Raw genomic sequence first — 16,565 nt, forward strand, 5'->3', positions numbered from 1 at the left:
ATGATTAGCAAGTGATTTAGAATATATATGTTGCACTAATCCATCACTAATCATGTAATTAACCAATTTAGCATGTTAAGTGATAATGTAATTTTGCAAATGGAGGGTAAAATGGTAAATGCACTATGACAGCTAGTGCCAGCTGTTTTGACAGCTCAAGCAATCCCCAAATGCCATATGTAATGTGTAGAAACTTGTTTCATGTCCATTGGTGGAGTATTTCTCAAAATCACATGTGTGTGGTAATTGATCCATTTTTAACATTTCATTTTTCAACCCAAAACTCAAACCATGTGCATTAACCACAAAATGAATACTCAAACACACTTAAAATGCCATTCCTGAGGTGTTGGAAAAAGTCCCATTCAAAAATTCCAATTATTTTGACATTTGGACGATTTTGCCCCTGGTCCAATTCAGCTGTCCAGTTGAAAAGTGACTTTTTGCCTTGGCCATTTTTGAACAAATCCAATGATGCACCCTCAAAGTACATGTCAAATGGAGTTTGTGCATATAAAGAACTTGCAATTTGGACAAAGTATGTGGTAGTTATGGCCTTCTGATTACGGGACTTTTCTGAAATTCAATGAGCCATATCTTGCAAACCATACATTGGATTTTCAAGTTCTTGGACTTTTTGGAAAGGTGAGAACAAGATCTACATCTGTCATGTTGAACAATTTTTCATTTGAAGCTTCCTTGGACATCTGTTTTTGAGGTCCAAAACTTTCCATTTTTGGAAACTTCAGTTACAAGTCACTTGCTATTTTTGGCAGTTTTTGTCCTGACTTGATTTTCTTCAATTTTAAGCTTTGAGATGTCAAATATCACTTGTTCCAACATGAATGAAGTGTATCCAACTCATTTCCACCTCCAAATTCATCAGATCATGTACAGTTGACCACAGTTGACTTTTCATCTGATAGATGAATTTGGCAATGCATAGATCAATTTGAACCCCAATCTTCAACTGAAATGGCTCAAGGGTGACACCCTAGCCTCAATAATCACCATATAATCACAAAATGAACCTCATCTCCATCTTAAACCCCATCTCCTGATCCAGCCCTGATTGGCCCAATACAACTGATTAGGGTTGACCAGTGGTCAAAACCCAAATCTCAAGGAATCTTCTTCAATCTTCTGATGACATCCAACCATGATGATGATGCATCAATTCAATCAACATGGAGACCAATACCCTTGGGAATCACAAAACCCTAATTCACAGTCCAATCCTCAGATGGCCCATGATCAGTCAACACCCTAGCTTGCACCTTCTGACTTCCTCATCTTCTGATCAAGACTTGGAAAGATGGCTTGCACGATGTAACCACATGATATGCAATATGAGATGCCTAATGCCCTAAAATGAAATGCAAATATGTTAATGCTTAGTCCCAAGAGAGGAGGGCAAATTTTGAGGTGTTACAGCTGCCCCTATTCAATCCACTGTGAACCTGTCGATACGAAATAGCCTCGGCTTTCGGATGATCAGGATGAAGAGTGATTGAATACCAAGAACAGACGAACAATTTGCACTCTGATGGGATGATAATTAACAACGCCTGTCAGCATCGGCGAAGAAAAACTCGAAAAACCGACGACCTGGATGCCAAAATAAATGGTAACGCAGGGATAACCATGGTCTGAACACCACATCCACTCGGGATTCTCATTCTTTTTTTGCTTTTCTTGAACCCCGAAAATTTTCTCTTCTTCTACCTGGTCCGAAAACCACTTCGGTCTGAACTCCGAAAAACTGGCCTGAATACCATAAGTGCTTCAACCTGAAAGTCGGAAACTTCACTAATCACCACTCTAAGGGCAACACGTCAGAGGGTACACCTTCAACCAGACACTGACTGATGACTGGGAAGAAACTCGACGTTTACTGAACATCGGACGATGATGTTTACTGACACCAAAAAAAAGCTCGACCAGACATTAACCAATGACCGGGAGGAAACTCGATGTTTACAGGCACCGAACAATGATGTTGACATGACATCAAACAATGATGCGGACAGACATCAAACAATGATGCGGACAGACATCAAACAATGATGCGGACAGACATCAAACAATGATGCGGACAGACATCAAACAATGATGCGGACAGACATCAAACAATGATGCGGACAGACATCAAACAATGATGCGGACAGACATCAAACAATGATGCGGACAGACATCAAACAATGATGCGGACAGACATCAAACAATGATGCGGACAGACATCAAACAATGATGCAGACAGACATCAAACAATGATGCGGACAGACATCAAACAATGATGCGGACAGACATCAAACAATGATGCGGACAGACATCAAACAATGATGCGGACAGACATCAAACAATGATGCAGACAGACATCAAACAATGATACGGACAGACATCAAACAATGATGCGGACAGACATCAAACAATGATCGACCAAACACTTACTGATGTCTGGGAAGAAACGGTGGTTCCAAACACCCAATGCTGAACTCCTCGGAGCATCGTCTTCGCTGTCAGACAAAACCAAACCTCAAGCGGTAATCACGGCTTGAATCGCGCTGATCGCGTAACGTCTTCTGACTGTATCCCCATCTCTGTCCGACGGGAACATTTCCTCCAATATCGCACTACTGGGGAACATTGCTGATCTGACGTTGTGATGCTAATCTCCTCAGAGTAACATCTTCACCTTTGGTGAACCCCAAATCTTCAAGTGGTAACCACAGTTTGGGTTGCGTTGAATACATCCCTTTTCCATCTCCGTCCGACGGAAGGAGTCTTCTCCAGTGTCGTACCACTGGGACAATACCTGTGATCCAATCATGAGGCTATACTACTCGGAGTAACACTTTCATTTTCTGGCAAAATACCTCTCAAACAGTAACCACGGCTTGAGACTAGCTGACGTTTGCAATGATGCATGCTTGATTTCTTCTGCGTAATGCTCCATAATTATGGAAATGTTACGCGATTATTTATTTTTCTATGCAATATGCAATGCTTATTCTACATGATGAATGCATAAAAATATCCCCCTCAAGGGAATTTTCTGGGGAAAACGAGACTCTCTGCTGAGGAACTCTCCACTGCTCCGATTTCCACCCTGCCGGGGATAGCACTGCTGTTGGGAAAAGGTAGCCCTTGCTGGGGAAGAACCTCCTTTGCACCCAATCCACTCGAGAAACCGCTGGGGATAATTACCACCAACGCTCTGCGGGGATACAACAGTCTTGACTTGCTAGGGATATCAATCCTGACTCCGCTTCGGGAAAACCCTCACAGATACCTGCTGACTTCACTGGGGAAATGCTCACAGATACTCCGCTGGGGAAATAGCAATCTCCAGACTCATCTGGGGATGCATCACTCTATCACCTGCGGGGCAACCATCCTGACCCTGCTAGGGAAACGAATACTACTCCGCTGGGGACAACCCGCGCAACCCATAGGTAGAATCAACTCAGCTGGTGATGCAAAAATCCGTCCGCTACGGGACTTTGTTCAATCCACTGGTAGGATGAACACTGTTGGAGATATATTTCATTGAAACCCGCTCCACTCGGGGAACTGCTGGAGATATATTTCTTTGAACCCGCTCCACTCGGGGAACTGCTGGAGATATATTTCTTTGAAAACCCGCTCCACTCGGGGAACTGCTGGAGATATATTTCATTGAAACCCGCTCCACTCGGGGAATAACAACCTTCTGGCCTGGCTGCTGAGGAAACACCGTCTTAACCTGTCCGGGATAACCATCCTGACTCGGCTGGAGAAGTCCCAAGACCTTGTATCTGCTGGGGAGCTAGTCCTATGACTCTGCTTGGGGACTTAGCTGGGAAATGAGAAAAGTTGGTATAAAAACACCCGTCAACTCGTCGAACCATGGTGTCTACCTCCAATACTCATATCGGCTTTCCACTTTTGAGAGTTCCCAGACTCGTCTGGACCTTTTCTGCTCCATCATCTTGTATTCCAAATCGCCCCGCGCTCGACGAGAAACGTACTCCTGGGATTTATACAGAAATTTCAATTTTCCGACTTTGAAGAGTCTTCTTGGTTAATTTCAAGGGTCGTCGGACGTCTCTCGTCGCCTCTTCGTCGCCCTCCTTTGTGCACTCGTCCCTGATCGAACTCTGCGGGGAATTACAAACTTTCAAGTCTTCCGACTTTGAAGAGTCTTCTTGATTACCATCAAGGATCGTCGTACGCCGCAACGTCTTCGTCATTCTTCATTCGTTTATCCCTGAGCGAACTCTCTGGGGATTTATTACAAAGCTTCCACATCACAACCTGCAAGTGAGTGAAGAATATCTAACAGTACCTGCAAAACAGATCGTCAGATAAAACCGTGCCCCAGGCGTGTCAAGATTTCAACACTTGGGTCACTCAACCTTCCAAATAAGATTTCCAGCATTCAATCTTATAAACATGCATTGGAAGGAACCTGTATGTCTTAAAATGCAAAGATTCTTTATCAAAATAATCGGATGTTTTTGCAATCAAAGCGGTAATGAAAAATAAAAACAAAATTATTTGACTGAATATGCATTTTATTGATTGGAAAAGTGTGGCTCAAATGAGCAATACAAAGGGAAGCAATTCCTGAAAAGAGGTAATTGCGCTCAAAAGGAAAAATCTATCCTAATGGCAATGTGAAACCCGTGATCTCATCGAGTTCCAACTCGGTTACACCCCATATGTCCTCAGACTCTCCTTGCTTTCTGCCTTCTGAATAAGACAATTCTGATTGATCCCCACCGGGTATTATCCATGATGCTTCAACCAAAGCGCAAACGATTATGCCGGACGCAGTTGTTCGTTTCAATCCCTCTTTTGCCTGGACCGCCCTTTCGGGTTTTCAGTCCACCGGGATACCCTTTTTTGCCCAAGTCGCCTCTTCAGGTTTTCGACTTGCCGGGTGTACAGTTTTCATTGTTATCCCTAATTTTTGCCCGAACCTTTTTTCCTGTTTTTGGTTCGCCAGGATGCCCATTTTTGCCTGGACTATTTTGTTCTTTTCGTCCAGCGGGTCTCTTCATACGAAGTATTTTTTAACTGCGTCCGCATTCACAGGGGATGGAAAATCCTCGCCATCCATGGTCGTTAACAACAAGGCTCCTCCAGAGAAAACCTTCTTGACCACGAATGGACCTTCATAATTCGGCGTCCACTTGCCCCTTCGATCATTTTGAGGAGGAAGGATCCTTTTCAGCACCATATCACCTACGTGATATACCCGAGGTCGTACCTTTCTGTCAAAAGCACGCTTCATTCTCTGCGGGTATAACTGCCCCTGACAGATGGCCGCTAGCCTCTTTTCCTCAATCAGGCTCAACTCTTCATACCGGGTCCTTACCCATTCAGCCTCTTGCAATTTCACGTCCATCAGGACTCTCAAAGAGGGAATCTGAACCTCAACAGGTAATACCGCCTCCATTCCATATACCAATGAGAAAGGAGTTGCCCCAGTAGACACACCGAAGATCAATACCCCGGATACCAGTTTCCTACTCAATCACACCATCGGTGTATTCCAATGTTATCCGGGCAGCAAAAGCTTATTCATCTTAACCTCCCCATCAGACATCAGAATCCGTTCGGATTCAGGGTCAGGCCCCTCCTCCGGGATCGGCTACTCTCAATCTTTCGATCAGAGCACCTCGAGATGTCCTCATCAGGGAACTCAAACTTCATCGGTTGACAATCCTCCACGAGTTGCTGAGAGATGTAATCAGACAATACACTCCCCTCGATTGCTTTCTGAGAGATATATCGAATATCGTATTCAATCAAAATCATTGGCCCTTTCGCAACCCGTCCGGTCATTGCTGGCTCTTTCAAACATCTACCTGATCAGATCCATCTCGAAATCCAGAAAGTGGTATGAATCAGCATATTCTGTCTCGGTCGGCGAGCAGCCTATGCCAAAGTACAGCAAGTTTTCTCGAACAGTGAATGTATTGTTTCACAGTCGGTAAACTTTTTGCTAAGGTAGTATATGGCATGCTCTTTTCGACCAGACTCGTCATGCTGCCCCAATACACACCCCATAGACCCCTCGAGGACTGTCAGGTACAGAATTAACGGTCTTCCCTCCACAGGAGGCATCAGAATCGGAGGCTCCTGCAAATACTCTTTTATTTTTTCAAACGCCGCTTGGCAATCATCATTCCACCTAACCGTTTGATCTTTTCTCAACAATTTGAATATCGGTTCACACGTGGCTGTTAAGTGAGATATGAACCGTGAAATGTAGTTCAATCTACCTAAGAAACCACGAACCTCCTTCTCTGTTCTCGGTTCAGGCATTTCTTTTATTGCTTTTACTTTTGCAGGATCAACCTCAATTCCTTTCTCACTTACAATGAACCCCAGCAGTTTACCGGACCGCACTCCGAACGTGCACTTATTCGGATTCAACCTCAGTCTGAATTGTCTCAGCCGGTCAAACAACTTAGCCAAATCAACCAAATGCCCCTCTTCTGTTTGGGACTTTGCTATCATGTCATCAACATAGCATTCAATTTCATGATGAATCATATCCTGAAGCAAAGCCACCATAACTCTCTGATAAGTAGCATCGGCGTTCCGCTTCTCTAGAGGACAATCTTCTCTCTATGGTAGCTTGTGAGCAACGACATCGGTGTTTGACCCTGGCGTATCCTGACACGACCAAGTAGAAACATTCCTATGCTCTTTCAACAAGCCTACCATCCTGCTTTTGACTTGCCTCTGAGACAACTCAGATGTTCATTTCCTTCCTGACCTCGGCGGTATCTGGAATAACAATCTCAACTCGCTCCGCATGCGGCTGAATCACCTTCTCCTTTTGTTTCAACAACCTGGCTAATTCCAGCAGATCACAGTCTTCTTCGTCTTCTTCTTCAGCAAGATAGATCGGTTTGTCGAAGTCATATGAGGGGTAACCAAATTGTTATCAACGAGATCCGGAAACTTGTTTTTGAAGTCGGAACGAGACAAAACAAAAGGATGAAAAATGAAAATAAACATTGCCATTTTTATTTGTTTTTAAACTGCAAAAATAAGTGAAAAATAGGGAACACCGCTTTTTGACTGAAAAACATCCATTTATTAATGATGCAGAAATGCAAATTTAAACATGAGGTGACCCTTACAATGGACCATTACGTGCCGGGCAACACGTATGGCTTTCATGCAAATAAACTGAAAACAAGAAATAATACTCTTCCAGACGAGTAACAGTGTTGATCTTTTAGGCCTTCCAGCTCCCTGGCACGCACAATTTTATCCACTGATCAATTCCCCAGTCACTGTTAGTTTCTTTACCCACTGCCCGGGTGTAATCTGAATCTTCAGTAATTGCATTCCCCATCACCTGACCATGCGCCGGTATGGGATTAGCATTAACATCTGTCAATAGTGAAAAATGGAGGGCCTTGGAATCCACCAGGTCTTGGACTACGTGCTTAAAAGCTTTGCAGTCCTCTAAACTGTGCCCGGGAGCACCCGAATGGAATTCACATTTGACATTTTCATCAAAATCGGCTGGCCTTTGATCAGGTCCCATAGGTGCCAAAGTCCTCAACTGTACCAGCCCCATATCTTTCAACTTTTTCAATAGGACAGAGTATGTCACAGGCGGCCTGTCAAAATGCCGATCACTCATCCTCCTCCTGACTGGATATCCTACCCTCGGAGACCTCCGCTGAAATGGCTGACGCTGCTGTTGCTGTTGTGCAGGCTGATTGTCAGCAGGAATAGTTACCGCAGCGGTGTGTTGGTAGTAACGACCCCTACCGTGTCCTCTCTGGGCGTACACAGCACTCGATTCACCCTCATCCTTGTGCTGGTCATTACCAAAAGATTTCTTCGGTCCAGACGACGAAGCGTTTCCTTGCATGTTCCCCATCTTCAGCCAGTCTTCAATCCTCCCCACCTTTTCGGCAATTACTTTCTGCCCCAAGGCGAACTCTTTCATGACACTGATCAGTTCTCCCATCTTCTCTTTCAGCTCGAGAATGTCAGCGTTGGACGGATCCATCAGTTTGGATTTGTGCCGGGTGAAGTATCTGTGAGGACGGGTCGAGTGCAAAGGTACAGTTCTGCGAGCACGAGCAATGATTCCTGCAAAACAGCAAACAGGTTAATATGCATGAATGCAACGTCTATCCATACGAGGAAGATTCTGTCCTTTGATTCTGGTTTCATCGAGACAGATCATATTTCACCAATAACATTCGGACATTCCGATGTCTCTCAACCAGATTCTCAATCAATAATACTCCCCATATGGCTAGACGTAAGTTTGGTGCATATGAATGCAAGATGAGGATGATGTATGAATGCAATGCACTGTGCCATCCTCCAAGTCATCTGATCCTCTGTTGTACTGAATCTGGTCTCTGAACTGATCATAACCATCTGAGGAATATACAATCATCAATCCGACCCACGGGTTCCGAAATAAACGGAAGACAGATACATCATCATCATCATCAGTCTCTGAGCAGACATTCCCAACCATCTGAATCGGCCCGGGGAATCCTGAAATAAACGGATCCCCACTGATAAATATCTCGGCCCGGGGAATCCTGAAATAAACGGATCCCCACTGATAAATGTCCACGGACAGCACTCCGGCGTCTCGGCAATAAATGGCCATAAATCCGACTCATAAATAAGACTCTGATCCACAGAACAAAAAGTCACCATCTGAGCAATGCATCTGAAATAATCAACCCTCCCCTCACAGGTAAATTCTAATCAGGTCATCCTAAGGCGGATAATAGCCTCGACAATCGGGCGGAGATACTCAATGGGTTTGCCCTTTCGGGTGTGCCATTGCAGCTCTCCTGAGATCGTCTAAACCAAAGATCCGGGAAATGATCGGTCACCAGAGTCAATAGTTCAGATGAAGTAACTCAACCAAAGTGGAGTACCCCACAGAGGAAAGCACTATCAAATGAACCTCGTCTGGCTCGTGGTATGTCACGTTGCAACAATATGCTGATCCAGCAAATGAGGAACATGAGACCACACTAGTCCTAGGTGTATACTCGGGCCTGGGTTTTAGCCCCACTCAGAACACCCACCCCAAACAACAGAACCACCTGCAGAGGACGGCAACAACATGATAGTATGATGCATGCAAGTATTTAATGCACATATATACATGGGTTAGAATAATAAATGCAATAAATAACACACAACAAGCAACCCAAACTAATCCTACAACGCTAGGAAGGACTCGCCTAGGGACGATGGACCAGCATAGGTCTACATCGTAGATCCCCAGCAGAGTCGCCAGCTGTCGCATCCTGCGAAAAATCAACCGGCGAGCCTAAAAATAAAAACACACAGAGCCGCCACTAAACGTTATTTATCCCAAGATAGGGAAAGGAAACGCTCAGAGAAACCTGGAAAGACATGGTCTCGCGACCAGAGAGAAAAGGTTCGGGAGTCGGTTACGCGAGGGGAAGGTATTAGCACCCCTCACGTCCGTCGTACTCGACGGGATCCACGTCCTAGAATAAAGAATAGGTTGCTAAATATCACACACACACACGGGGAACGCAGGTGGGGTTAAGAGGAACGGGCTCGATAAGGTATCGCACCTTATGCCTACATATCTTGTCTGGAACAAGAATCAGAGCCTCTGTAGTTCGGCTTACGCACGCCAAACAACACAAAACAGTTAAACACACAAGGGTGGCAAACATGGAGCCCGACAACCACTTGATGGAATTACGTCGGCATCCGAACCAAAACACGCACAAAAGGGCAAACGTGGAGCCCGACTGCCAATCACTGGGCTTACGTCGGCATCCGAACCAAAACACACAATCAGTTAACAAGTAAACACACGCAAAAAAGAAAAAGGTTGCCCGGAGTGGTCTCGCACGACCACCTGCCTACATACCTCGTCTGGCACGAGGATCAGGGCGATGTAGTTCCCCTGAAAGGGACTAAATTGCTACCCAGAAACCGGGGAAAGATACACAACTAGGGAGCTGAGACTCGAGCCTAATGTTGTCATGCATCGTTAACCCTAAGTTCGGTTTTCTATCCTACTTGCATAAGCAAACTAACCTAACCAGGAAAGAAGCTAGCACACAAGCATACAATCATATATCATCAAATGAGAACAGGTATCTCAAACAAGCATGTCAATCAGATATCCACATAACACGCACTATAGCCAAACAAGGGGCTCAATCAATCAGGTTTTGACCGCCGAAGCGAGTCGTCTGTACAGGCTGGTTTTGCTCTTAACCTTGCCATTACGAGGCTAAGGTGAAGCAGATGAAAGGATGAAGTGAGGATCAGACCTCACAGCTCTTATCCCTAACCAGGGAGAGCTGACAAATGAGCATGGGTCCAGAATAGGGGAACCCTTCTATACTCGATGACTCTGACACAACAGATCTTGGGCTTTTGATCTCAATGCTACAACCATGTAATGGGAGCAAGGAGAAGACTCACTGAATAGTGGGGGACAGACTGCTTGTCCCTACCTTCCACCAATTGCCTTACTTGAAGGACTTTACCTGCTTGGGCTTAAAAATAAACATACACAAGCATTGCCTCTTAAGGAGGACTTCAGACAATTTGCCCGGCCCGGTAACAGCCGGGTCTCCAGACTACATGAAGTAAGAAGGTTATACCTCAAATGCAAGTTGCTTAAGCAAAGCAAAGCAAAAGTTCACAAGGAACTAAGCAACTTAAAGTACCTGGAAACAATCAAACTCAGTCAGTACTCAATCAGACAAACCATAAACAATAAACAGTTAACCAGTCAAACTATACAAGCTATTGCACAACACAAGGCAAGCTCAAGGCTTAAGCCCAAGCTTCACAACCTACAAAACAATGTTATGTTAGTGTACAAACATCAACAACATCAATTAAAATTGATTTGGATCATTATCCATGTGCCTTGCTTTTTGATCCTGAAAAATCAAGCAAATATTAGCAACTAGACCACTAGGCCAAGCCTAGGGTCCAAAAGCAACAAAAAGTTAAAACAGCAAGGCACTCACAATCAAAACTCAAATTAAAGTCAAACAAGATCAAACATCATTGGTCTCATGTTTATATCATCCATCATGTTCAATTCATGCACAAAACAATCCACATGGGTTCAAGTGAAGCATCAAACATACAAACAGAAGTATTGCATTCAAATCCATACCAAAACACATCCAAAAATTCTCAAATTAATTACACCTAAACAGGGGTCAATCAAGGTCTACCATGTCAAATTTGAGCTCATTTGGGCAAATGGAACCATGTCAATGAAAATCAACAAAAACAGACACAATTTCATGCTTCAATTCACACCATCAATGCATACATCCAATTCAAAAATTCATATCTCATTGAAAACAAAAAAGAAATGGATGAGACCAAAACAGGGAGGTCACGCAACGTGTCTAGTTCATGCATATCAAATTTCATGGCCATACAATACAATATGAGGATTTCCCAATCAATCTACCAACATGTATCACATGAGCTTGCAATTTCAATCACCAGAAATGAAAAATCATGATCAATTAGAAAAGGTAGTGAAAAATTCTACAAAAATTCATACAACATCCTAACATATCAACAATTCACCATGCCAAATTTCATTCAATTCTAACATGCATAGGTTATCCAATTAAATTCAACAAGTTGACATCAAGAGGTGTGACACAAATTGTCACACCTAAGTTCCAGAATTTGCTGCTCTCTGACCAGGTATCAAAAATTCATGAAATTTACATATAAATAATCCTCAATGAGTCAAGAACCACCACAAAAATTTTCAGCCATTTATTTTATGATATGAGTATTTCATGATCAAATTGCCAAAATGTATCAAAATGTGACATACATTGGAAAAGCCTATGCCAAATAAAATATTTGCCAAGCACAACTTTGACCAATAGGTCAAAAAAATCCTACACAAGTCAACAAAGTCAAGGAAAAAATCTCCATATTTTTAGGAATTTTTTACTATTTTTTATGAATTTTTAAGGTGTTAAATATTTTTTAGAAATTAAATGAATTAATTAAAACTGCACAGTGGCAGTATCGTAATTCTTCTTGGCGAGGGCGGGAAACGCCATTTTCAAATGTTTAAACAGAATTTTGGATCAAAACAATTTCCAGCATCGTCTTCCACAAGCGTATTTCCAGAAATCGAAAAAAATGAAGAACAACAAAAGTTAACGAAAATGGACAAGCCTATAGCCGTTGGATTCGTCTTTCCACACACAATCCGAATATCACTTCAATTTGTCCTAACAGTTCCTATATCTTCCAAATCGAGTGAGTTAGGGTTTATGCTCATACTTTCATTTCCAGATTTCTCTCCCTACAGGTCACTATTTCTAAAACCAAACACATATCCATGATCTACATAGCAAGGCCTTTCTAACGCATATAATCATTAAGCCTATCATGAGAACCGAAAATCCAACATACCTGGAATGGCCGTGTGAAAACAGTGTAGTTAGCGCGTGTTTTGCTGAAACAGAAACGGTACAAGCTCGTGGAAAGATGATGTGAAGCTCAGCTCCCTTCAATTTCGCTCCTATTGCTCAAACTTCGATTTCACCATGGATGGAGTGATATTGGACAGCTGCGATTCGATGCACTTCATGCTCCAACCTTCCAAAACAGTCCAAGATAATGATTAGAGAAGATGAATGCAAAAGGAATTATGGAAATTGATTGAGTTTTGGTGAAGAAACTTGGAATTGAAGTTTTTTTGTTCTTGAGAAAATGGAGAGAATTTGGAGAGTTTCTAGATCCAACTTTGGAGAATGTGATTTTCTGTTATGATTAGCAAGTGATTTAGAATATATATGTTGCACTAATCCATCACTAATCATGTAATTAACCAATTTAGCATGTTAAGTGATAATGTAATTTTGCAAATGGAGGGTAAAATGGTAAATGCACTATGACAGCTAGTGCCAGCTGTTTTGACAGCTCAAGCAATCCCCAAATGCCATATGTAATGTGTAGAAACTTGTTTCATGTCCATTGGTGGAGTATTTCTCAAAATCACATGTGTGTGGTAATTGATCCATTTTTAACATTTCATTTTTCAACCCAAAACTCAAACCATGTGCATTAACCACAAAATGAATACTCAAACACACTTAAAATGCCATTCCTGAGGTGTTGGAAAAAGTCCCATTCAAAAATTCCAATGATTTTGACATTTGGACGATTTTGCCCCTGGTCCAATTCAGCTGTCCAGTTGAAAAGTGACTTTTTGCCTTGGCCATTTTTGAACAAATCCAATGATGCACCCTCAAAGTACATGTCAAATGGAGTTTGTGCATATAAAGAACTTGCAATTTGGACAAAGTATGTGGTAGTTATGGCCTCCTGATTACGGGACTTTTCTGAAATTCAATGAGCCATATCTTGCAAACCATACATTGGATTTTCAAGTTCTTGGACTTTTTGGAAAGGTGAGAACTGAAGGAGAATTGCGACCCAAAGCGCAGCGGAAATTAAAAATTTCTCCTTTAGAGATCCTTACGAATGGTCATGATCAGTGATAGAATATTTACCTCTTATGACGGTTGAAACCTTTGGTGAAGATCTCTTCTGACGATCAAAACCCTTTGATGCAGATCTCTTGTGACGATCAAACCCTTTGATGCAGATCCACTAAACGATCACGAACGTTGAACGATGACAACGTCTCTACTCAGTCCACACGAACGGGTTCCTTCAATCTCAGTGCTAGCTGGTACGAATGAAGGCTTTGAGTGAGAGAGAGAGATAGAGTGAAAACGAAAAGAATGCAACCGCAAATTTTTGCTTCTGCACAAGGGTTCTATTTATAGAACCACTTGTGTGGGCTTCAAGCTAAAAGCCCACTTAAGTGTATTTTGGTCCATATCTTATAATATGCCCAAAATCACTTAAGCCCATGGTACCTTACCATATTTCGTATTCTACTCAAGTACACCGTACCTTACGATGTTCCATAACTCACTTAAGGGCACCGTACCTTACGGTATTCCTTAGTTATCCTATCTCTCATCAATCCGTCCTTTGTGTGTGACCCTGTAGGTTTTCGCGGCGTTGGCAATTATATTAAATCATGTATTTAACATAATAAACAGTGAGCGGTATCTAGCAACACATCACTGCTACCCAAGACACGAAAATGTCATGTGATCTGACAAAACCTTCTGTGATAATACTTATGTGTATAATTACCCTTTTGCCCTTATGTCTATATTGAACACAAGGTATAGACCGTGTCATCCTTGTCTAGTTCAATATTGGGCCCATAGACATTTATCCTGTTACGCAGGATGGGCAAATTCCATCTAGGACACTCATGTCCCTCAGCATGCTTCGTGGAGTACCCATCAACTGTCTTTATGGTTATCCAGTTACGGACAACGTTGGATCAGCAATAAAGCACTCGACTCTACATCTAGGATCCATAGTGGTTTCAGGTCGAAGAGTGGAATACACTATTATCACCATGAGAATAACTTATGACACCTTGCATAACTTTCTATATAGTATTCTCATAGCGGGTCAATCCGGTATAAATATTACTCCTAATATTCATACCTATGTTTAAGACTTGATAACTCTTTATCCATGATCCATGAGATGTGATCATCAGTCTACAAACATAATAGTCTTAATGCTTTAATGTTATCCCACTTCACACTAAAGCTCGACTACGGATACTTTAGGAATAGTGTCCTTATGTTTAATGTGTTCTCATGATTAAGTCACACTTAATACATTAAACGGACTATCTATTCCAGGGACTTTATTAATCAACCATAATAAAGAGAATGCCTTTTATTATTCGATACAAGTACCAAAATGTATTGGCCTCTAGGGCTTACACCAACAATCTCCCACTAGCACTAGAGCCAATCAGGCATACCCCGTATGCCCATTGATCTAGTATGGCCATCATGCTTCTGCTGTGCAAGAGGCTTTGTCAGTGGGTCAACTATATTGTCATGTGTAGGTACTTTACATATTTTCACACAACGCCTAAGTATGTGTTTGGATTGTCGGTGAGATCTAGGCTCCTTAGCTTGTGCGATAGCACCATTGTTATCATAATAGAGACCAATGGGATCCACAATGCTAGGGACTATGCCAAGTTCACTAATGAACTCTTTGATCCAAACAACTCCCTATTCTGCATTTGAGGCAGCAATTTACTCGGCCTCGGTTGTAGAATCAACAACTGTATCTTGCTTTGAACTTTTCAAGCTCACAGCGCCACCATTTCAGCAAAATACATAACCATTGGAATCATTCATATTAAAGCGTCTCAGCATCTTGTCTATGTACTCTGACTTAGGCCAAGCATTTTATGATCTATCTCTATAGATTCTGATTCCTAATATATAGGCTGCTTCACCTAGGTCCTTCATAGATAAGCATTTCCCTACCCAAGAGTTTACTTGTTGCAGAGTAGGGATATCGTTTCCAATAAGTAATATGCCATCCACATATAATACCAGGAATACGATTATGCTCCCACTAACCTTCTTGCAGACACAAGGCTCACCTTCGTTCTTGATTAATCCATATTGTTTTACTGTTTCATCAAAACAAAGATTCCATGAGTAGGTCACAAGCTCATCTTGATCCATGAGTGATACATCACCTTGAGCCATATATCTCAGGTAGGTGACGTATCCTGCCTGACCTACGCTGGTCTTGTTCTACTTGAGCAGGTTGCTCTTACACAACCACTTGTGTTTCCTGCTTTAATTCCTCCATAGGTGTATCGATGCTTTGTGATTCTTGAATTTCTTCAAGTTCTACTTTCCTCCCACTGATTCCTTTGGAAATAAAATCCCTCTCTAGGAAAACTCAGGTTCGAGCGACAAACATTTTGCCCTCAGAAGGATTGTAGAAATGATATCCTCTTGTTTCTTTAGGATACCCCACAAATAAGCATTTGTCAGATTTGGGCTCAAGCTTAGTTGAAATTTGTCATTTCACATAAACCTCGCAACCCCAAATCTTTATGTAAGACATATGTGGTTTCTTACCACTCCATATCTCATATGGTGTCTTATTAACCTTTTGGATGGAACATGGTTAAGTGTGTAAGCTGTTGTCAATAGTGCATGTCCGCAAATGGAGTTTGGAAGATCAACGTGACTCATCATGGATTTAACTCATTAGTTTTCATCCTTTTAGTATTAATGTTATAAGTTGGCATTATGAGATCAAGGACATATAGTCCATTGCTCATTTGTGCAGTAGCATAGAATATATCATTCAAATAAATTGAGCAACAATTGTTCTTTATTATAAATGAAAAACCAAACTTGTCCAAACAAGAAATGGAAATAATATTCCTGCTAATTGCAGATACATAATAACAGTTCTTTAACTGAATTATAAAACCACTAGGTAAAGTTAATAAGATCCTACGGCTAAAGTAGCAACCTTTGCTCCATTGCCAACTTGTAGGTCAACTTCACCTTTTGCCAAATCTCTACTCCCTTTCAGCCCCTGCACATTTGTACAAGTGTGAGAACCGCATCCAGTATCTAATACCCATGATG

This window comes from Lathyrus oleraceus, chromosome 5 (assembly GCF_024323335.1).
Source record: "Lathyrus oleraceus cultivar Zhongwan6 chromosome 5, CAAS_Psat_ZW6_1.0, whole genome shotgun sequence".
NCBI lineage: Eukaryota > Viridiplantae > Streptophyta > Magnoliopsida > Fabales > Fabaceae > Lathyrus > Lathyrus oleraceus.